At 42.8% G+C, this 25,138-nt stretch overlaps 1 long non-coding RNA gene across 1 annotated transcript in view; it reads right to left on the bottom strand.

The window, feature by feature from the left end:
- LOC135318937 (uncharacterized) overlaps nt 1-25,138 on the bottom strand; it is a 142,022-nt gene that overhangs the window by 98,141 nt on the left and 18,743 nt on the right. The window lies entirely within an intron of this gene.

The following is a 25,138-nucleotide window of genomic DNA, read 5'->3' as shown; positions in this document are numbered from 1 at the left end:
ATGTTTATGGAAAAACACCATCCAGCACTTATAGGAAGTATGTACTTCCTCGTGTCTCTTGCCCTTTCTGAATTTTGGGTTTCCCTAAAGGAAACAGTTCTATTTTTAGGAGGGGGGAAAAAAACACAAAAAACCACTCACACACAGAGGCCAGATTTTGCTGAGCCTTTTCCAGGAAGCGCTTTCCCACAGATCCGTTTCTGGGCCTCACACACCAACTCAGAAAGTGCAAGGCTGACTGGAGCCAAAAGATCGTGTTCCCATAGTCTCTTCCAGTCACCTCAGTGCCCAATAAAAAGGTACAATTAAAAGCAGGGTGGAAATAGGATATTTTTATAATTTAAGAATGATTAGGCAATTTAATATGAAGGAGCCAAGTAGGAACCTGCCTAAAGGTACACAACACAAGGAATAATGAGGAGTTAAGCTAATTCAGTCTTATGAGGAGAAGAAGAAGCTTCTTTGAGAAGCTTTTCTACTTTCATAATCTTAGGGCTGGCTGGCTGAAAGTCTCTTGCGGACCACCATGGGCCACCTGTTACCCAAGAACCTAAGCAAACGACCTTAATTATGAGGTAACCTGGTGCAATGGTGTGGATGAGTTATTCGGATGTGAGACTCTGGGGTCTTGTCTGCAATGGCCAACAAGAGTTAAACCACCTCATGTCCTCTCTACTCTAAGTTCTACCAAAAATTCTGTGAGAGCCCTTCTCTCCTTCCCATCCATCTTGGATGACACCCTGACTCCTGGTAGAGATGAGAGTGGGTCAGACAAGAGGACACAGAGCCCTCCTTCCACAGACCCACAGAAATGGGAGTGAAAGTGTGGGTGAAAAGTCAGCCCAGCTTCCCTGACCCTGCTTTTCTCCATTTTTTCAGACTCAAAAGAATGCTCTTCCGTCTCTGTCAGAAAGCAGGGATGAATGAATAACTGTCTACAAACCCTTTTGAGTTTCTTGAATAAAAGCACCGTCTTGAATATAAAAATGAATGTGCTAGACAGCTATCAAAGCTCAAAGCAAAGAAAGTCACAGACTGGGAAGAAACTTGCAAAATAAAACTTAACACCTCAAAGTCAAAATCTTGTAAAATGACTAAGTGGCATTTTTTTTGAGGTCAAGAGAAACTGCAAAGTCTACAGTTCCCCCAAACAACAACCACCACCAGCCACGGTTTAGTGATTAATAGTTTGCAAAGCCCTTTCATCTACAAGGACTCATTTGTCATGAATGAGACATGTACACGAAACAAACAGAGTGAGATAACGTCTATTTTTACAACCGTTTAAAATGAAGAGAGTATAAGACTCAGGAACAGTAAGTTTTAGTCACGTTCCCTTGGCTGTTAAGTGGTAGAAATCGGCCTCTAAATCCAGATCTTGTGATACCCAAATCCATGCCATTTCCTCTACGTGGGGCCATTTCTTCAGAGAGCTAAATATCCCTTTCTCCTCCAACTTCCTGTCTTGTTTGAATAGTCCATTAAAATGATGATTCTTGACCTTTTCAGTGAGGAACCAGCACTTTGGATCACAGAACTAGCCAAGGAGTCACCCACTGGTGAGGTAGACAGCCACTTCTAAGGTGATTTAAGTCTCGTCCTCCAGATCCAAGATATTCCTTCCTCTTCAAGCTTCAGAGTAAAGTAAGTTTAAATTCTAAGTCACCAAGTGAAATACGTTTAAGTTTTAAGTCACCATGGAAAATTCTAGAAAGAGTTTCTTTTAGACAACTACCCTCTCAGATATACGTTCAGCTATGATTTATTGTCCCTTCTTGTGCTAGGCACAATTTACTTAAGTCCCTTCAATCACTCTTTCAGTATTTATTTTTGGAGCACTTCAAATGTTCTGGGCATATTTCTAATTGCTGCACATAAAGTAGTGAATAAAGCAGTCAACCACAACCCTCCATGGGGTGGGTGAGGGGACCAACAATATGTGAAATAAAAAAGTAAGTAATATGGCAGGGGGTGGTAAGACTGCAAATATACAGTAAATACTCAGGAGGGATGGAAATGTCAGGGTTGGGTGGTGTAGGGGTGGCAGTGGGTTGTTACCGTTGGGATGCGGTTGGAAGGGTCTCTGATTTGAGCAGCTTGCCCAAGGACATGGGAGAGCAAACCATGTGGTTATCTGAGGATAGAGCTTTCCAAGGAGAGAGAAGAGGGTACAAATGTCCTTGGGAAAGAACACTGGGTGTGTCTGAAGAAAACATAGTAGAACAGTGTGACTGGAACAGGAGGAGCCGGGGGAGAGGTAGGAGAAAGATACAGAAGACGTGGGTGAAAGGTCGCCATTGGCTGAGCGTGGATTTCTTCATGACAAATAAGTCTAATTACCCTAATTTTACAGTTCAAAAGACAAAGAAAGAGTTGTTCATAGTTGCTCAAGTCTACTACAGGGTAGTAAGTGTTTTAAATCCAGAATTTCTGATTCCAAAGTTTGTTTGCTTTTCTCCTTTCTCTCTATCCTAAGGGTCCTTCTGCTCCCACAGTCCTGAGTAGAGACTTCAGTCAAATACCTGTGTCTATAACACATAAATTTTGATGCACATTTCTAAAGAGTAAACATTAAGACAAATTCCTACAGGGCATTCTAATGTGAGGAAAGTCGCATTCTAAGTTGTTGCATCTACTGAGTTGGAATTTATAATCTAGACAATTGAATGCTTTGTCCGTCACAAGAGGAAGAAAGGCAGAAGAGAGGAAGCTGTGGCTGTTAAGTCTTGGAAATGCTGAGCACAAGGGCATATTGAGCAATCAGAGATCAAAGAGGCCAGTGGAAGTGCGGCCAGCACGAAGAGCCAGGCTAGTCCCCTGAGGATGAGACAGAGATGTTCTGCACCTGTTATCTAGAAAAATCTCCTGAAATGCACACAGTGAAAATGCTGTCCCATGTTTTGGTTTGAGTTCCTAGGGCTACAAAAGCTGGAAAGAGTTAAATCTATCTTTCCCAAATTACCTCAAAATTCTGGTAAACATGGTTGGTCAGTCACATTGCACCACCCAAAAAAGCACTGTTCCTGTGATTATTATTTTTAATTTTCTCTTTGATGAGCTCTGGGGCCCCTACACAGGTTCTCTGGAGATGATCTCATTTGGTGTCCACTCATTCATGCCTTGACTTCCAAGCAGTGTGGGACCATTCAGACCAGGTGCATCATTCATGTCAGATAACGGCACCCCTAGCTATGACCCCCTGTAGGTCCAAGCCAAGTCACCTGGTTTCATGCGGAAACCAATGGACAGTATAGTTTATGGACCCATACAGGCAGATTGGGTGTTTAGAAGACTGGGACTCACTGCCTTCAAGGGAGAAACTTGATAAAATCTTATTGCAGTGTCGGCTCTCCACACTTATGATGCTCTGAGGAATTCCAGGGTAGCTCAGAGCAGATTATTTACTGAGGTTTCTATATATCCTCATCCAGCCGTCCCCTGGCTTCCTGACAGCCACCCTTCACATGTGGAAACCAAGAGGAATTCTGAGACCACATCCCTGGAAGGGTCCCCTAACCAACATAGATGTAGAAGGTGATCTAAGGCTGATGAAAACACTTGAATGAGAGTTGGAGGAGGTCCAGGAAAAAGAGAGGTGCCATCCTGGTGGGGGGGCAGGGTGTTGCTGAGGACCCCACCCGACAGGTCCTGACTGACATGCACTGTCTCGCCTGTGGAAAGGCTGGCTGACTGGACTTGTGGCTTCCTCTGTGGTATAATCTCAGATGTGCCAGGAAAAAAAAAAAACATTGCACTTTCAAAACACCTTCTCTCTCCTGATTGTTGCTGCCTAAAATTCCTTTCACTTATAGGCAGAAGAGTGAGTTTAATTTGAGGTCAAAAACCAAAACCAAACCCCTCAAAACCTAGGAACAGCAACATCTCAGAGTAACTGACTTTAGAATGCAAGTAACTGACCCTTCTGAGAGGAGGTTGTCATGGGAGCAGGGCATGAGGTGACTGTTTTCTATTGCAGGTGAACAAGTGACACCAAACCTAGTGGCTTAAAACAACATGCATTTCTGTAGATCAAAAGTCCGGGTCGCTTGGATGGGTTCTGCTCAGGGTTTCATAAGGCAAAGATCAAGGTGTCAGCAGAGCTGCAACCCTCACTGGGGTCTCTGCAAGAGAACCTACTTCCGGGGCCTCTCAGGTTGTTGGCAGGGTCCAGTTTTTCCAGTGACAGGACTGAGGTCCCCATTTCTTGGTTGGCTATTGGCCAATGGTTGTTCTCAGCTTCCAGAGGCCACCTGCATTCCCTGGCTTACAGCTCCCTCTTCATCTCCAAAGTCACCAGTGCTGGCTGAGTCCTCATGTCTACATCTCTCTCAGCTCTCCTCTGCCTCTTCTCTCCTGCATCATCTTCCACTGCACCTCTCTGATTCCAGTTGGCAAAATTTCTCTGTTTTTAAGACTCAAGTGATTAGACTGGGCCCATCAGAAATTCAGCCTAATTCCTCTGTCCTAAAGTCTATAATCTTAATGATATCTGCAAAGTCTCTTTTGCCCTATAATTCAACGTATTTATAGGAGTCAGGGATTGGAGTGTGGACATCTTTGTGAAGAGAGCCATTATTTGTTCTACCACAGAGGTAGAGGGGGACAGATCAGGCTTTTTATACACATTATTTCTTTTAATCCTCACAATTACCATAAAGCACCAGAAACTCAGAGATGTTAAGAAACTTAACCCAGGTAATAGGGCTAAAACTTGACAGTGTTGAAATCTGAATACAGTTATGTCAACTCACAAACCAACTGGAATGTTAGATCTAGTAGGGGACTTAGAAATTATCTAGACCAGAAATTCTTACCCTGGATCTATAGATTTGGAGACCATGGATCTATCAAGGAAAGCCAAGAGATTCTGAAAACAAGAAGGGCATACGTAAAAATATGCTTGTTTTTTTGTTTTTGAGAGAGAGAAGGTTCATGGTTTTCCTAAGAACCTCGGAGGACCCCTACACAAAAATGTATTAAGAAGCACCAATCCCCATGCTTCATTTTCATGCTGCTTAATACATTTTTGAGGGGCTGTTTGTTATAGCAGCTAGTGTTATCCAAATTAATATACTCTTCTCATAACTCTAACCATGATGGAATGCATGGAAAGGGTAGACACTTGCAATCAAATACGTTGTCTAGTTGGGTTCAAATTTTTAGGAGGGGGAGGATGGGGAAGAAACTAGAAAAATGGGATCCTTTTACATCTTGTTTTTTCACTGAAGCCAGACCCCTCCCAGGTCCTCCTGGTCTCCCCATTGCGTTTCACCCTGGGCAGTGTTTCCCCCCACTTCTCCTCCATCGTTTTCTTTGTTATTAGAGCTTCCAGGTGGCAGTCTTCTCAGCTCAAAAATGTATTAAGAAGCACCAATCCCTGTGCTTCATTAACTGAGTTTCTTTAAACATCATCAACAACCCATTTTGCTGTAGCTGTGGAAAAACCGACACCCAAGCTGGAACGTAGGAGATCTCTGCAGATCTCTCCTTACATCCATCAGCATCTTTCCGTTTCTATCCTAACTTAATTCCATTGATTGACAGCAATAAAATCCTACAGACAAAGGGCATTTAAAGGTTGGTTTAAAGCTCACTAGATACCAGCACCTCATCCAGGGCTTCTCTATCATTGTCACTCATGAGCATTTACAAGCCCTGGGACACTGGAGAAGCTTTGATAGAGGAGGGAGGCATAAGAAAAGGGAAAGGCTGTGCGGTTGTGAAATTCAAGTGTAGCATTTCTCCTTCTAAGGTCAGGAATTTTAACCTTCCTCTCAACCAAGCCTCTTCAGCTGATTTTCTTTGCTGTTCCTTTGGTTTTCTGTGCCAGCCTTCTGCTCTTCATGCATTATTTACCTGTCTTTTTCTACTCTGGATTTTGACACCATCAAGATCATGCCTGCTCTGTGCCAGGAATTGCACTTAAATCCATGAAACCAGAAAGACATGTTTTCTGCCTCCATAGAGCTTACAAGCTAATGTTTCAAGAAATGATTTCCTTTTAAACTGAATATGAAAGTGACAATATACAAATACTTGTTATGTTATATTATTATTATTGATGATAAAGGGATTGATTTAAATCCCCAACTAGAGATTTCAGCTGTGACACTGAATTAACATCATGTTTTAACTAATTCGGCCAAAGAACAAAAAGAATTAATTATTAAAAGAACTTATTGACTAATGAAGTAGAAATAGACAGCCATTTTCTATAATTGTTCAATTATGGAAGCAGAGTGGAAATTATTAAAATATTACGATCATTATAACAGAATTTCAAGATAATATTATATATTAAGGGAATAAAAACAAAGTAGATTTTCTTTGATTTTTCTTTTAATTGAGGCAGAGTAAAATGGAAAAGAACATGCCCACTGGGATATGCATGAAAGTAAGAAAAGTGACAGCGATTGAAAATATCCATCGAGATAAAATTATCAACCACCAGCTTTGCAGAGTGGAAACAAATCTAACTGTATGACTTTAGACAAGCAACTTAAAAACTGAGCTTCATTTTTTTCTTCTGTAGGACCATAATCATATCTTTCTATATTTTTAGGGTAAATTTAAAAATTAAATTATGTGTATTTATAAGTAATCACCATTTAAGTAAGAATGTATATGCCATAGTGAGATGCCCTGAAACAGTAGATATTTTGATGTATCATTATCATTTGATTATATGGTATCTTTGTTTAAAACAATGAGAAATGTAACTATGAAGGACCCAAGATGTATCAGTGTCCTCAGGAAAAAAAGAAGCAAAACACTCAAGGCACCTACAGTAAATTGTAAACACAGGGCAAACCAGACCTTTTTTCAGTTTTACTGTGACTTCCTAATGGAAGCTTTGTCTTTGGGGACTTTGGCTCATCACTGGACTCATACATGTGTCTATCACAGTGACAAGGGTCCAGGTGCAAACACAGAAAACAAGTAATTAACTAAGGGGGATATAGGGGAGCATGGCTGTGGTTTGCCCTCATTTGAGTTGCCTGTACTTTTGTGTGAGGTCTAAAGAATGATGTTAAAGCATGGAGGCTGATGGAACTCAAAGGACAGACCTGCAACACCACCTCAGAGAACTTCATTTTGCTATTGCCACAGAGCATGACAAAGGTGAGTGCCCTGACTTCACAGTTACTTATGGGAAGCGGTGACTTTGTCCTCATCACCATTGCCTCAAGGAGCAACCTCGCCATCGCATAACTTTGCAAAAGCCTGTTTCGTTCCTACAACGATTTCCTAGAGTCTCACCCCAGAGCTTAGCATAGGGTAGGTCTCAGTAAATATTTGTTGAATGTATGAATATATAACTCAGCTTTTATGTAATTATTTAGCTCAAATATATTGAAATAATACCGAAACAGCTAGCTAAACTGCAAAGTGCTTTATTTGTCAATATGTTGACATAGCAGATCAGCTTTGTTGGCTGCGTAGAATGAAACATCTACCATCACAGACTTCTATCAACATATCTTGGTGGGGTGGGTGTGGGGATGGGTATAGCTCAGTGGTAGAGCACATGCTTTTAGCATGCACAAGGTCCTGGGTTCAATCCCCAGTACTGCCATTAAAAGAAAAATCTTATTCCTCAATTAAACCCTTTTTATGTCTACAGTTTTCCCAAGTAAAGAGACTTTGGATGGGAGGAAGGGAAGGAAAGAGAGATGAAAAGAGAGAGAGGCTGGCAAAATTGGATAAATCATCAGTACTACTGTGTAAGTAATTTATGTGTCATGTCTAAAAAGGAAGAGTTCAGGTCTTTTTTTTTTTAACAATTTTTTTTTTTTTGCTGTCATATTTTAACTGTCATAAGGTCAAAAATATCTAGGTTCTGCAACTTACCATTTCGTGCACTTGGGGAAGTGACTCTGGGCTTTACTATATATGAAACAAGAACACTCAATATTCAAGGGCGACAGGGAAGGGGAAGAGGCAAGCAAACAGTGAGTTTCCAAGTGAAGTCCCAGCCTGATCCTGCAAGGGAGCTCCGGAGTACAAGTAATCCTGTAGCCCATTAGTCATGGCCCAGAAGGGGTGGGGAGAACATAAATTACCAGGCTCCAGCAGCCTGATGTCAGTCCTCTGAAAAAGACTTCTAAGTGCCCTATTTAGATGATTGTGCACATGGAAGCTGGTAAGGAAAATGTAGAAGTGGTAAGAGGGGTCTGAGGGGATTGAACAGAATCTCACAGCATTGGCTTTCGCCTGCTTGAAAGGTTAGATGATACATGTGTACAAAGCCATTAGGGTAGAATCTGGAGCGGAGTAAGCATGTACCCGGATGTTGGCTACTATAATTAATACTTTTATCATCCTGTCCACAGCATTAAATGTTCCCCATGACTTCCTTCCAACAGAGATTATAAACTCAAAAGTTTTTGGGTAATGTAAATTAGAGAAATTGCTCGGAAGAATACTAGGGATAGGGTCACCTGGGGCACGCCTGCACCATGCCATCAAAAATAAGACGTTTAAAATCAAGTGTTTATAAAGCACTATGAGAAAGTCAAATCAAGCCAAACCAAAACAAAAAAATACATCTGGCTGGCGCACTGCCAGTTTGTCATGGCTTGCTCTAAACCCTTCTCATCCTCCCCATCCCGTAAGGCACTCCAGGCCCAGCAGGAAAGGATGATACTTGGCTGCACGCTAGCTGAGAAGTGCTCCCTGCCAGGCTTCCTGGGAATGAGTTTTACCTGGGCGATCCATCCTCTCCACTCTGGCCACAGCAGCCTCCGGCGAACTCCTTTCCCCTTGTGAGGGCTCCGAACTTTATGGCGGTGTAGCTGCTTGGGTCTGCCCTGCTCGCTGTGGTCGCTAGCCTCAGGTAGGGTCTGTGATGATACAATACAGTGGAGAGTGCAATTTGTTTTTTGTTCGTTCAAGGAGTATTTACTGAGCGCTACCAAATTCTGTGCTAGGTGCCTGGGGTCCTTATGAGAAACAAGGGGTGTGTGTGTGTGTGTGAGAGAGAGAGAGAGAAGGAGAGAAAAGAAGGAGGAGGAGGAGGAGAGAAGAAAGAGAGGGATAGAGAATTTCTTAATTAAAAGATGGCTTGGAAGATCACCGTGCTTACCCTCACAGGGAATACAATGTCAGGAATGAGAACAATTGCTTATCTAAGTATCTGTCCTCATCTTGGGCCATTTGACTCACCTTTTTCTCAGCACCTCTTAACACACTCTCCCTCCTCACACTGACTGGCCCTGCCAGACTGGACCATTCAATATTATACTTAATGTGTGTATAGCTCTATGCTACATGGTTGAAGGTAGGGGTTTATGTGCAAGAGGAAAATAAGACACAATCCTTGGGAAACATGATAGGCTTTCAAAGAGCCATTGGAGACCTGGGATATAGTAAATTGTTAACTCATAAGGTTGAAATACACGTGCTGGCAGTGGAGAGAAGAAAGAGGTGAGATCAGGGAAGATGCTATGGTTGTAACCTGGTTCTGCTCTCACCCAATTTGCACACTACACTTCTTTTATTATTTCTGTTTTAGTCTACATTAATGTATATTTTGTGATTAAAATTTAATTTGTGTTCATCACGGAAAATGTGAAAGCAAAGAAAAACAAAGAAGGAATGAAGAGCTACCCAGCATTCTATTACCTAGATGTGGCCACAATTAACATTTTGGTATTTTTCTCTCTAGAAATGTACGTTTTTACTTTACTGGGACCATCTATTTTGAAACTTGCTTTTTTTTCAGTTACTACTTTATGCTTGAACTTTCCCCCATGTAATTAAGTACTCTTACAACATACTTCTCAGTGGCTATGTGTAATATTTTGTCACACTGATATACTGTAATTCGTTTAAGCAGTTCTCATTTCCTCACCAAAATATGTCTCCCCTTGTCTCGTATTCCAGCCAAAGCTGGTTTTAAAGCTATCCTTAGGGCCCCAGAAACCAGCAGTAGACGGCTTGTTCTATTCCTTCCCAAGAACTTCAAAGAACTGCAAGAGAGATTGGGTGCCGTGTTCTACTTCCACGGGCACTGAGGTGACAACTCAGCCTGAGGCAGCTACAGAGCCGGGAAGTGGGCTGCGGTGGGGGCAAAGGCTGGAGTGGGGCAGCTGGGAGACAGAGCTTGGAATGAAAGGATTTCCAATGGCCAGATAGAGAGCAGCACCGAACCCTTCTCTTCCAGGCTTCTTTCTGAAAGCACAAGAAAGCAGCGGAACTCTCAGGATTGTTTTGAAAGGCGAGGCAAATGGTGTATCTGAGAACTGAGTTTGGCTCCATTTGTTCAAGGGAAGGTGGGTGGCTTCAGCTGCCTAGGGAACAGGCATTTAATATGCGCTTCCTGGAATTCTTTATGCTTCTCTCCTGAAAGGGTTCCTAGTGTTCCTGATAAAGGATTCTTATTATTTGGCATTTGCAGGCAGCCTCGCTTTGGCAACATTCTGTTCAGTTCTTTATATTGGTGAGCTCCCAGAAAGCCCCGTCACTCTTCAGAGCAAGGACAGAAATCTCCCTTCTCCCTGTCTCTTTCTCCGTCCCCCTTTCTGCCCCCACGCCCACCTGCCAACCTTGTGCATGCTTTTATTTCCAATCTGAAAGCTGAAACTCTGGCATGGTTAGGTGAAGCTATACCCGGAGATCTGCTTCGGTGTTTCAGGCTGCTGCTTAGGGGTGTAAATAGCACATGCAAGACGTGGGTGCTATTTGGGAAGTGAACCAGGCATCACTGTGATTGGCTGAATGTTGGCCAGAACACAAAACACACGGCCAAAGCCTCTGAGACCTTGCTCTCAAAGACCTTGTCTCTCACTTCACCTAGATCTAAGGTATAGAAAACAGGGGATGCCAGAAGAAGGTCTGGAAAGAACTGCTTCATTCTTCATTCATTCACTGGTCTGTTCAGAAAATCTTTATTAAGCAGTGTTTCAGTCTTGTTCACATACAAGAATCCAAGTCGTGATGGGATATACTTCAGTTAAATGAGATGGCGTATTGAAAGACCCAGTAAAGCACTGGACACGGAGTAGGCATTCTATACATACTAATCATAGCTAACATATTCTGGATTTTCTACTTGCCAGCTACTATTCTAAGCATTTTATGTGTAAAAACGTATTTAGTCATTAAAACAACCTTTCAGAATAAGTCACCCCAATGTGACAGATGATGTTAAATAACATGTCCAGTACCATTTGCTTGACCTCTTTGTCTTATCCATACGCAGTGTACATCTCAGGAGCCCTGCCCTTCTCAGCAAAGATTAGCTGGGCACTTGACCAGGTGGAGGAAGCAGAACTTCTGTATAAAGCTTGGGACTTTGGGAATATGTATCTTGTTGGGAAAGATGCGAAGACAGCTATAATCCTCAGGGAATATTCCTGCATAGGACTCTCACCATAATCCTACTGGTTCAGCATGCCGGTGGTGGAAGACAAGTCCAAGGAAGGAGCAAAAGGGCTCAGCCTAGGCTGGGGATCTTGTCATCATTTCATCACACACACACACACACACACACTCATATGCACACACAAAGTTTCTGCATTCAAGAATCTTGAAATCTTTCATGGATACAAATCACATGCACTTGAAAAAGTTTACAGGATGATACAAAACAACAATTAGATTTACCATGCTCAATTTTATAGGGATATTAAAGTAAGTGACGCTTTCCTCAAAAATTTTGTTCTTGCTGGCTGTATGTCTACATCCTTAGTGAATTTTGGAATTCAGACCAGTTTATGTCTGCCCGTGTGAGCTATCTGCTGCAGCCTCGGAGTTCTCTGCTCAATGACATTCCCGGCAAAACTCAGGCACGACTATATTTGCCATGGGGTCTTGTCAAGGAGCCCGGTCAATGGTTCAATAATAAGCTAATAGGTAATATATTGCATTGTGATCATAAGTGTTCTAATTGATACTTCTATTGCATATTTTATGTTGAACTTGTTTGACTTTTGTATTCATGGTAAGAAATTCCTACTGTGGTTAGCTATTGCTAATGATTGCTAGTAAAACACTGTTATTCCTCTTTTACGCTTTTGGACCCATTTCATTGAAGCATAGCCTAAGATGGCAAGGGATACTGTTAAAAATGAAATTATGCTGAAGTCGGTATACAAATACCAACGTCATTCATCACCCATGAATTAAAACTTTTGCGTTCATCGTTAGAACTCCATTGTTCTAGTCAGTTGACAATTTGCATTCAACTTTATACAAAGAAATGCATATAGGGAGTTTTCAAAATAAAGGAGTATTCTTTTGAAATCTTTCGTGCAGCAAATGACCACCTTCGGATTTATCTTTTGTAGCAATCTTTTATACATGGTGAATTTCATTAGAAACAATTTCCTGCCACAAAAGCAACTGAAAACCCACCCCTGGTCTAGACTATCAACTCTGTGAGAAAAGTGGGGAAGAAGACTTGAAAGGCAGTCTTATAAATCATAGAAGCTGTCACAGTAGAATCAGATAGAAATAGAGAATACAGTCAGACACTTTATTTATGCAAAATATGGTCCTTCCAGAGATGAGGAATATGCAAAGAATTCTACGGAGTCAAATGGCCAATATATTAATTGAACCATTTGAGAGGTAAATCAACCTGGACTGGTATATGGAATTTTTTCCATATTAATCAGGCAATAAAGCTAAAGTAGATTATTAAAGAATTAAACCACAACATAGTTAGAGACTTGAGAGTGTAGTTGTAGAAGCAACCCCATCTGAGGCAAAGGGATATGATCTCCAACTGACAGAGCACAGTATGGCTGGGTCCCAGCAAGGCTTTGAAAGAGGCGTGACTCGATATGGGCAGTTCTAGCGTTCATACGCCAACCAAAGTCATTGGTTGGCAATCAGTCTCTTTTAGTTGAGAATTTTAATAGTTTCCTTGTGAATTCTAGTTCACTTAGATGGTATTCCTGTTTCTTTTGTGAATTATGCCTTTTCACTCTGAGAAAAATTACACAATAGCTATAGATGAGATGCTATTTTCCACCCATCAAGCGGCAAAAATCCATAAGCTTGACATTCTATTATATTAGTGAGGCTGGGGAAACAGGCATTTTCATACATTGCTGGTGAAAATGTAGAATGTTACAAACTCTACGGGGGTGCCATTGTCAGTGTTTATTTATCCTTTGACCCAAGGGTCTACCCTGAGGCTATACCTCTAACAAGAAAACTATATATGCAAAAGGTTATTTATTGCAGCACTGTTTACACTGTAAAAGCTTGGAACCACCTAAATGTCCAAATATAGGAGATTGGTTGAGTAAACTATGGTACTTTCATATAATGGACTGCTATAAAGCTGCAAAAAAATAAAATAAAATTGGAAAGCTCTCTGTGAACTAATATTGAGTGGTGATGACCAAGAGACAGTGTTAAGTGAAGAAAAGGAAAGAGCATACAAATATAGTATGTTACCCTTTGTGTAAAACAGATGAGGAAATTAAAAACCCCATATGCATATAGTTGTTTATTTTTACAAAAAGAAACATGGGAAGAATAAACCAGAAAACAATAAAGTTGGCTACCTACAAGGGGTGTTGGAAGGGATATGGAAGGGAGTTGCATCAGAATTATTCTGAGAGAATAAAAATATCTCTAGGTATATTTTTGCCTTTTGGAAGTATGTTAATGTACTATATATTTAAAATATGTGTAATCCTCCCTTGGTGTCCGCAGCGGATTGGTTCCAGGACCACCCCGCAGATACCAAAATCCACGGATGCTCAAGTCCTTTATATAAAATACAGTAATATTTGCATATAACCCACCTACATCCTCCTGTATAAATTAAATCATCTCTAGATTACTTATAATACCTAATACAATGTAAATGCTATATAAGTAGTAATAAATACAATGTAAATGCTATGTTAATAGTTGCTAGTGTGTGGCAATTTCAAGTTTTGCTGGGGTCCAGATAGCTTGTTATGGCTAAGGTACATATATGGAAGGGGATTAGGCAAAAAAAACCCAAAACTTTGTATAGATAGACTATATTTAATATTTAATGTTATCTGTATGACTCATTACTTCTAAACTATGTTTATGTAGTTGTATATATATTGAATAAACACAAATTTATGTACAGGTTTGTATATAGATATACAAACATTCATATATTTTCTAGCTTTGTCCACAGAAAGGATCTAGAAGCAGAACCACCCCAACAGCACCAATAGCAATTAGCTCATCTTGGTTTCAAAGAGCATTTCCCAATAAAATGAATCAGGGCTCCTCAGAGAAATGGCAGATCCCAGGGCTTGGATAACATGAGGTACAAAAACGAGATATTTTATTACGTTAGAAAGTAAGGGAGTTAAAGTACACAAAAAAGACACAAGGTCCAACTTGCAGGGGCTCTCATTGACCAAATCTGGGACAACTTAAACACCAAAATAATTAAGGGCAATAATAAGATCATATTGATAATAAATAGATAGTTAAATTAGTAAATGGGTGAGAAGGGAGGGCTGTTGCCTGCAGTAATGCTGAGCACCAGCTGGAGGGAATGCTACAGTTGGAAAGTCATCATTTTGCAATCAACCTCGTAAAGACTGGTTCAGGCAAGACCCAATAATGGACAGTTAACCTAGTGGGGCATTCAGATAGGCCAGGCCTCCAAGTGGCGCCTGGCACTCCCACATGTACTCCTTTGGCTCAAGCCCACTGATGTGGCCACACACGATTTGAAGCGAGGCTGAAGACGCAGTCTTGCGGTGTGCTCAGGGAGACAGGAGAACACAGATACTGGTAAGCACGAGCTGTCCTCGTCATCAGAACCTACACATACATTTGGTATTGATGATACTTATCAGGTTTAGGAGATTTGGCCTATCGGAGTATCTAACTGTGATAGCTAGCATCAAAGGAAGGTCTCCCAATGAGCCACACCTCCCACCACTTGATGCTCTTGTGTGGTTCCCTCCCACAGTGAGTCTGGGCTGGTCTGGACCAGTGTTAACCCATAGGAGGGTGTGAGAGTGACTGCTCCAGCTCTAGGCCTAACCTTTCAGAGGACTGGTGGCTCCTGCATTTTCTCTGTTGGAGCCCTGAGTTTTAGGAGCCATGTGCCATTACGTCAGAAGCCTGGCCTTCCTGCTGGAGATTTCGTGTGTAGAGCACACATGGAGGGCCACATGGATCAGCAGTGGGAGGGACAGAGAGACAGAGACACAAAGAGAGGGCGAGACCCAGCTGTCTTGGCAATCCCAGTGAAGTCCCCAGATGATACCAGATAGAGCTCTGGGCCCGGAAGCATGACAACATGTTTGGCAGATATATCATATGACAAAAAAAGAGAGGGATTTCAGAACCCTGACCTCAGAATTCCAAAATTCCAAGTAAGGGATGAGATTTTCCATGACAGGTTTTGTTTTGGGGGGAAGTGGAGCTAGGCATGAAAACTCTCGAAGTAAACAGTTTACAAAGCCTTACTCTGGGGGCAGTTGAGGAGAAACAAGCCATCTTTTCTCATGATATGTAAGCTCATCACTGTGTAGACTCAGTCTCTGAACTGGTAGAAAGATTCCAGGCAACCAGCTCATGGATGAAGCAGGCGGTAGGAAGCCAGGCCCTGGTCTGAATCCTCTGACTGGGGCATTTGGACCCAGAAACGGTGTGAGGGGGGACCCTGAGGCGCAGATCCCCAGTCCTTACAGACCAATCAGGGTAATTAAGAGAAAGGCCTGGCAGAGATTCCATTATGAAAGGAGAGGACTGGATACATCTTTGAGTTCTGCCAGTTTAGTCAAGAAGAGAGAGCGGTGCTCAGGATGCAACTGAAATACTGCTAAAAAGCCCATTGATTTTTGAAAGGGTTGGGGGTGGAGGCTGGGACCTGGAGATGGGCAGAGAAGGAGACATAAAGGAGGAAGGAGAAAGAAACAGGAAAAGAGAGGAGGAGGAAGGAAGTTTTCTGTTAGGCTCGGTCAATATCTAAATTTGGTGTCTACGTTTAGACAGCCAATAATTTACTTCAGATCACTTATCCTGCCCTGCTGTCTATGTGAAATCTCACCCAGACTTCACAGAAGCAGATTAGATTAGCGCGGGCTGGGGGCGGGGGGAGAGGAGATTCGAACCCACGCTCCTTGGCAGCGGAGCGTCAGTGTTTCTGTGTGGGAAGTACTTGGGATAGTAACGTAGTTGGAAGGACTGCCTAGGAGACTTGCACTGAAATTATGCTTGAACGTGAGAATGCTTTTTTTTTTTTTTTTTTTTTTTAGCTTGTATTACATGCTTATTTCTGATGGATTGGAAAGGGAGCTAAAGCCTCCCACGTGTCCCCCGCCGCCCCCTCCATGGCCCCTCTCAGAAGGGACCACGGCAGTTGCCAAGTTGGGAGGGGGCCTCTTTGAGTCCTTGGCTGAGCTGGCTGAAGGGCTGGTGAAGACTCCGACCCCAGACTGCCAGTCATCCTGGCTGGCACTCCTGGGATCTCTGTAGGCTGGAGAATTCCCCCTTCATCTAGTCACCTAGATCCTTTACTCAAGCCACCCACTTAATTTCTGTTTCCCGACAGGTTCTCTAGTGATCTTTCTGCTGCAGGAATGTGGGTAACCATAGCTTTTAACACGTTTTGCTTGTGATTTTAAAACGCCCCACATCTGTGTTGTGTCTAAGACAACGGACAGTTTCCATCAACGTGACTCCATCCTTCTGGTGTTATAAAGTAATGCTACTGGAAGGGTAGTCGCTGGGCCAGCAGCTTCAACATCACTTGAGAGCTTGTTAGAAATGCAAAATCTCAGGCCTCCTCCCAAATATAGTCAATCAGAATCTTTGAATCTAGGGTCCAGGAATCTGCTTTAACTATTTCTCCAGGTGATTTTGTTACCAAGGTTTGAGAAACACAATTCCATTTGTCATTTTGTATTTTTTTCCCTTCTCTACTGATACTGTTTATTATTGACTGAAATTTTATTTTTGAATATGGGGATGAAAATACGAGTATCTGCTCAAGAAGGGGATTTGAGACGTGCCGTAAAAGTTTACATGCCCAAAAGACATCCCTGAAACATGGTGTTGCCATGGCACTGCGTCTGCTTTTGTTAGCTTCCAGACTGAGAATGAATAAATGAAAGAGAATCTCTAATATGCTTTGGACACCAAGATCCAGGAGGATTTTTGCTTAAAACCCCCCAGTGGTAAATAAAGTGGTCAAATTCTGGCCAGTATGGAAGGGAGTGCTCTATCTATGGGAGAAATCACAGGGGCTGTGACATTAGTATTGAATCTTCAAGGTTTGCTGACTGACTTCCATTAATTAATTCCAATTTGATCTTTCTGGATTCTGTGTCTAGGGAAGACACAAGGGGAGAAATGATTTGGGACTCAGATCATTCAGCACAGGATGAGTGGAACTCAAGGCTGTGGGTTATAACTGCTTCCAGTGCAGGGCTCTGTAACCTCCACACTGTTGACATTTTGGGCCAGATAATTCATAGTTGAGGTGCTTTCTTGTGAGCTGTAGGATATTTAGCTGCATCCCTGGCCTCTACTCATTAGATGCCATAGGACCCTCAACTTGGCCAAGTGATAATGACCAAAAATGTCTCCAGACATTGCAAAATGCCCTTGGTGGGGTGGAGGTGATGGGGTGTGGGTGAAATCACTCTGGTTTACAGACACTATTCTGTATTGATGCCTTAGCATACAAGCACTGTCTTAGAGAACCTTTTAATTCCAAAGATCAGAAAGTACCTTCCAGAAAGGGCAGCTGCCACTCTGCCCCTCTCCTTCATCTCTACTTCCCTCAGCTGGTGAGCGTCTTCATTTCTGATAAACACTGTCTACTAGAAAACAATGACCCCTTAGTCTCTAAGGGAGTGTCAGGGCAAAACCATTGTCTTCTTGCCAAGAGGTGGTGACGCAGGAAATGGGGAGTCATCACCATTACAATATCATAATTCTTCTCTGAATTTTGACATGCAAGCTGCAGAGCTCTGAAGGATGGTTATTTTTATCCTTATGACCAACCTGTTTTTCATCATACAAACTTTCTGCTGCTCCCACCCCACAGTGCACATCTCCCCTGGCCAACTGAACAATAAAGGAACAAGGAAGCACTAACCCTCTCTGAGAAAGAAACAACACCCTTGCTGCTACCATCATGCCATCAAGAGCTGCCTACCACAAACCAGCCTTCTCACGTGCACGTCAATGCATGTGATTAACCACACAGCCCTGCAATGACGGTAGGGTTTTTCCTACTTTACAGCTAAAGAACCAGCTTGCCTGAAGACATACAGCTAGTGCTGGGGAAGGCCTCAACAGCTCTCCTACCAGCTAAAGGTAACAGCAATACTTTATATTTGCATTGTGCTTTCCAAACTTTAAACTATTTTTTAACATACATTATCTAAGGTGTACTGTGGGAGTTCAGAAACAGCTATAAAACATCTGGTGTGGTTGGAGGAAGTTTCATAAAGAATTAGGAAGAGAATTGGTCTCCGAAGGTGACATGGGTCTGAGAATAATTGCTGGTGTTACTGGTGGAGGTGGTGGTAGAGGGGCATACAGGGAAAATGAGGGAACAGGCTAACCCAACAGGAACAGATGAGTCATGATTGTAGGGAGAGAGATGGGGTGGGTATGTCTGGTGGGATCAGATTATGCAGGACCTCGAAATCCAGACAGGGGAGTTAGGGTATTATGAAACAGCCATTGAGAAATGTTGGAAGTTTATGAGTAGAGATAAACACTTTGCCTCCTACTTCTTATCACCTCTTCCCTGATGCTCTTCTTTGGGTGTCAGTCTTCTGGTGTCCTGGGGTTTCCCTTGATCATGGCCCTGTAAGACTGTGAGCTCTTTGGGGACAGCTGTGACCTAGCCCAAGGCCTGGCACGTAGGAGCCCTGAGTGAATGGACTAAGTAATGTGCAAAGGGACTCTGGCAGAGAACCAGGAGCTCCTCCAACTCCTCAGTGCTCCTTGAAGATGCATTCCAAGGGAAAAAAGGCCACTGGACTTATGAAATCACAGACTTTGAAAGCAGGAAGTTGCACAGATAGAATCTCAGAGAGGTTCTCTTGAGGACAGCACAGGTGGGGAGGACACGAACTGATGAAACTCCAGGTTGCGGGGGACAAGGAAATGTGGATGAGCATCACCAAGTTGTATTTGAGAAGCATGACCATTTTCACTCATCCTGAAACACGGTACATTTCAGCTGTTAGGAGATAATTAGGCACGACCACTGGCTACAACGAATGTCCACTGCTCTTCTGTAGGAAATGAAATAGTCATACTCTTGATCTAAAAAGCCGAAAAATATCCTTCCAAATGCTTCCCTCTTCCTGCGTCCTCCACCCCCACCCATTCACATTGGCCTGTTGGACATGTTCCCACCAAATGAGTCAGTCCAATTAGAACATTAGTCTACTTGAGCAGATGTCACTTTAAAAAAACCAACATGGCACCATTACACAAAGCTAACCAATAATGCCTGTCATAGGGCGATGGTGGTGATATGAAGAAAAGGAGTAATTTTGGTGAATTTGAAGGAGATAAGATTACTGTAATTATGGGGCACTGCTGCTAAATAATCTCAGAAGAAAAGAGAGGCTGTTTTGTATCATGTTGAGCTGCAGGAAGGAGGAGAGAGTAAGTCTGGCGAGGAGGTAGGCTGTCGGCGGGGCGGAGGTGGGAGACAGCACTCGCTGGTGCTGTTCGCGTCGCTGACTTAGCCTGTCTTGAGCTGAACATTTCCCTAAGAGGAAACAAGCTCTTTGAAGGTCACTGGGGGAAGAATCCAAAGGGTTTGCTCGGAACAAACTACAACTCTCTCTCCTCACATGTTGCCTAAATCAGACTTTTCTTTTTTCAAAGCCTTGCTCAAACCCTTTCCCATCTGTGAAACCATTTCACTTCAGTCTGCAGAACTCTTTACTTCCTGAATGGCGGTACCCATCAGAGGGCAATTTAATTACAGTGAGTTTTATGACTACAGTGTTGAGGAACCAAATATCTTTTATTATTATTTAATCTTTGTTGCATTCACATACAGATTCCATAACCATATTGGCATCCTTTTCAAGAAGGCACAGCATGGTGGTGTATCCCACCTGAGGGTCCCCTCGAGTGCCATATGTAAAGTAGGTCCTCAGTGCATCCTGGCTGGTTGCTCGATTAGGTATTGATGCAGGTGGCTGTCAGCTAAGGTGGGCCACCCATGTGATGTGGGGGTGATGAATTAAAGTGGAGAAAGGAAAGCAACATCCATTGAGCACCTATAAGCCAAGCCCTTTTTCTAGGATTAGAGCCTCTCAGGTTAACCATTTAAAAACACTGAGAAGCAGATATCCTCAAATTAAAGTTGAGGAAGTGGAGACTCAGGGAATTTAAAGTGGGTTTCTCAAGGCCACAAAACTATTAAGTGGCAGAAGCTGGGATTTAATCCTAGACTTGTCTGACTCCAAAGTTCATGTCCCTTTCAGATAAAGCTTTAATGCCCCTCAACTATCCTCAAACTTTCCTTTGACGGAGATCATGAAATCTGGCAGTTTTATCCTGGTAGCTAAAAAGTTGGGTACTTGTCAAATTGAAAATACTCCTAGGGTGAGGTATGGTAGGCAGACAGATGCTCCCCCACTCCCACCCCTAAATGCCCACATCCTGATCCCTGTAACCTGTGGATACATTGGGTTACATGGCTTACGGCAATTAAGGTTACAGGTTGAATTGCTAAATAGCTGACTTTAAAATAAGAATAGCTTGGATTACCTGGGTGTGTCCAGTGTAATCACAAGGGTTGTTAAATGATGGAAGAGGAAGGCAAAAGACGTAGGGTGAGTGATCTGATGTGAGGTCTTGATGGGCCACTGCTGGCTTTGAAGATGGAGGAATATAAGCCAAGCCAAGGAATATAAGCAGCCTCTAGATGCTGAAAAAGGTGAGGATGTGGGTTCTCCCCTGGAGCCTCCAAAGAGGAATGGAGCTCTTCTGACACCTTGATTTTAGCCCAGAGAGACCTGCATCAGACTCTGGGCCTTCAGAACTGTAAGATAATACATTTGGATTGTTTTATGCCATGAAGTTTGTGGTAATTTTTTTTACAGCAGCAATAAGAATCTGATACGAGAAGCAAAAATACATTGGTGCTTGTTCCTGTTACAAACCTATGGAGGATTTAAGAACAGGTTTGAAGGGCTGAACTTAGACAAAGAGGTGAAGAGAAAGGAAAACAAGAGCCAAAACAAACAAGCAAACAAACATACAAAAAAAGGGTGTAGCAGAGGTCAAAGATGAGGATGGGAACTCCTGGAAGGTGGGTGTCACTTCATCCACCTTGGCACCCCCAGTGCCATGCACAGGGCCTGAGATATAGAGGTGCTCCCTTCAAAAGCTTTTGGTTCAACAGAATGAATGAATGGGTGGAGGGAATGTTGAAGGAAGGAAGGAGAGAGTGGAGATAAGAGAGAAAAGAAAGGAGGTAGATGTGTAGAGGCGTGAGGGACATCATAAGAGGGAAACAGAGTGGGCAAACAGACTGAAGGTTCTGGAACACATTTATGCTCAGGCTAGTCCTTCAGTGAAGCGTGCAACCTATCCTGGAAATCCAATAAACAGTAAGATCCATGCTAGCTTCTCGCCAGTATCATCCCTGATTCCAAGTTTCTCAACCCACTAGCTCTCATATATTATTTCAAAGAAAAAAAGTAACCAAATAGAAACACAATACTTTAATACAACAAAGGGGAATGGAGTAGCATTGCTTAAGAACAATGGCTTTGCAGGCAATGGATTTGGAAAAAAAAAAATGTGTTTTTTTTTCCTGACATCTCAACTTTTCACTCCAGTGAAACTGCATTCAGAACACATATCTGCAGGATCAAGTGATAATCTCCTTTTCACTGGACTATCTTCATTAACCTTATTCTTCTATTGGGAAGCTTTAAACATGATGTTAAAAGCAGATTCCTCGTTGCTAATTCTTAAATCCTCTCAGTTCCCATTAAACTGGAGACAAAAATCTCCAAGTTGGACACTAACCAAATACAAGTGTTAAGTGACCTACCTCTCAGCAGTCCAGCCAACATTTTTTTTAAAAGATGGATAACATTTATTGTCATGAATTGTAAAATGAAAATCAATATCTACAGACCCATTTTCTCTGAGTGTGAGAAATACAGATTATAAAAGAACCAAAGTTCAGGATAGGAAATGTGTTAAACCTTGTTACTGTCTCTTTCTCTTTAATCCCTTTATAATCTCTTTCTTCTTTGCTTTTTTCTTTTTCAGACACATGGGCACGCACGTCTGCATGTACACACACACACACACACACACACACACACACACACACACACCCTAACACCTAAATTTTAATCTACTTGCATTAAATAATCCATAGAATAACCATAGTTAGGGGTCATCTAATCCAGCCCCCTTCAATATATAATAAGACGAGATTTGTGGCCAACAGAGATCACCAGTTAGTGATAACAAAACCCCCCAAATCTAGGTCTCCTGATGCCCCTCAGATGCATGTGTTTTCCACTATAACGAACCACCCCTACCTGTAATAAATATGCCTATGAAAATACTCAGAGCATCTGTATTTCATCTCTTCCTCCCCCTCTTCCTCCTTCCTCCTTCCTCCTCCCTCTGCTTGGATTGCATTCTTTGATAATTAATCAGCTCCAGCATCATTTTTCAAACAAGGTAGGTGGAAAATCAGATGTTTTACTGTCTGTCTTGGAGTGGCCCTGCCAAGTGGATGCAAAAGGATGACGGGGAAGTATGCTGATGTTGGTAGAATTTTTAAAAAATTAAAAACAAAAATACTCATTAGTTGGAAAATTGTTATGTAAATTATTGCGCTGTGAAACGTAGTGCCTCAGGAATGAGTTAGCTTTGTATATACTGACGTGGAAAAGGTGTCTTTAGTGCATTAAATGAGAAAATTATATTTCAGAACACAACGTATAGAGTTATATTTTTGTTAAAGTACGTGGGGAAAATATGTGGAAAGATACGCACCAAAAGGATTTGATTGTCTACAGATGTGGAGTGGGATTCTGCAAACGGTGGAGGGGTGCTTTTACTTTTTGACTTGAGAAATTTCTATTTGAAGTTTTTGCAAGGAGGACATCTTCCTTTTGCGATTTAAACAGCATTCACAGAGAAGTGATTTAGCCTGGGGCATGGATCTTAACTGAACAACACAGATCCAGATCCAGCATCCTTGGAGCTACATCCCTGGTGACCACTGTCATCAGGCTCCCGCTATGTCACATTGCCCGCCTCGGCAATCCTAACAGAGTTGGGTCCAGATCCTTATCAAACCCGTAGACCCCTTTTTCCTTTACTTCCTGTCTCCTCAGGCACTGTCTGGTAAGTGAAGTCCTGCTCTAAGACCCGGACTCAAGATTTCTGGGAACCTCTGTTGTCCCCACAAATATACTTCCCTGACACCCTGCCCCTGGCTCTGTGTAGTGAGTTGGGGAGGGTGTGTGGCCCCTGACACCACCTTCACATAGGGCCTTCTGCATTAGCCCCACTCACAAGCCTGGGCTTCTGTGGGTGGCCTCCTTCTTATCCTTGAACACCAGCCTGCTCACTGGGGCCCTGCATCAAGCCTTCCTCACACCGGTCTCTTCTTGGGGGTCGGATGGTCCCCCCACAGCCCAGTTTGAGGCTGACTCCTACGCACGGGCAGACCTTCTCCTTAGAAGGTTGCCACAGTCACCTGACCTCTCGCTATGGCTCTACTTTGCCTGCAACCTGAAGTACTTGGGTGTGGTTCGTTTCTGGAATTCAGCAAACGATGTTATCGTGCCCCCTTTGTGCCCTCTTTGTGCCCCACACCTGGACCTTCTATCACTTTTCCCGTAGTCACTTTTTATAAGGTCAAATTTTACTCTGCCCCCAATTTTCCCTAGTCCATCACCACACCGTGTGATATTCCTCCTTGACAACCCTGGACTGGGGAGTGACCAAAAGCCATGTTATCCCATCAGACCAACCTTAAATAAAATGGTTTGTCTCAATTTCACTCTGAGTTCTTGAATTGTCTCTGCCTTCCAGTTGGACAGGCCCCCAGGCTGCAGGGTGCCTCTGTAAGTTACCAAGGCTCTGGGAGAGCTTACACTTTGTCACTTCATTCTCTCCCCCAGAAGAGACAGAGTGCCCAGGTATTGAGCTAGAGGACAATTGCAGCCCTGAAACACCGGAGCTCTCCATCTCCCAATCCAGGATGGAGTGGGACAGCATGTCACTCTCCATCAAGGGTTCACTGGATGATGGGAAAGCCTGTAGCTTTGGAGCTCAGGAAACTCGGTCTTGAATCCTAGAAGGTTTACTTGGTGGGCGTATGCAGTCACTTGCCCTCTCTGAGCCTACATTTTTTTACAGTAAGACTGAGAATACCCACTTGGCAAGGCTCCTGGGAGAGCTGGAGATAACGTCTGTGTAAAGTGACTGCAAGGAGAGCTACTGAGGTTGAAGCAGAGGTTGTGATCCTGGAATTCTGCCTGCGTGGCTCTTATCTACTCTTCCCACTCAGACCAGCTCCCCGTCTCAGGTCTGCCTGGAGCTCTGTGACTGTGCTGCTTGTCTGGACACAGTGCAAAGGCCACTGCTGTAGATAATGTGGAGTCCCTGACATTAAGCTCAGAGCTAGAAGCCGTTAACATGCCTTAATACTGAGTCTGTAAAGATGCCCGTGACCTCTGAGATAGGTGGAGGTACTGTGACCAACTCTCCTGATGTTCCAAGGGCTATCCCAGTTTTGACATGGAAAGTCTTGCATCCTGGGAAGCTCCTCAGGAGCAGGCAAACCAAGACAGCTGGTTACCCTAAGAGAAGAAGGCAGATCCAAGGTGGGAGTCAAAAGATAATGCCCAACTACTCCAGAGAAGATTTGTATACAAGGATGTGGATCAGAGCATTTATTTAAAGTAGACATTGAATAGAAGGGAAAAGCAAAACAAAACAAAACAAAATCAAATTCAACCAAAGGGGAATAGCTAACCTTATGGTACATTGATCCACTGGGCTATCAGGTAGTCACTAAGAAACATATTTCGATGTACATTTAGACATAAGAGAAATTTTCATGCTATATTGCTAAGTGAAAAAGCACAGTGCAAAACTATTTATGTGGCATAATGGGGGGGTACTATTGGTGATTTTTCATCTC

This window comes from Camelus dromedarius, chromosome 23 (assembly GCF_036321535.1).
Source record: "Camelus dromedarius isolate mCamDro1 chromosome 23, mCamDro1.pat, whole genome shotgun sequence".
Taxonomy (NCBI): domain Eukaryota; kingdom Metazoa; phylum Chordata; class Mammalia; order Artiodactyla; family Camelidae; genus Camelus; species Camelus dromedarius.
Note: the sequence above shows the minus strand (reverse complement) of the source record. Positions and strands in the feature narration are given on the sequence as shown.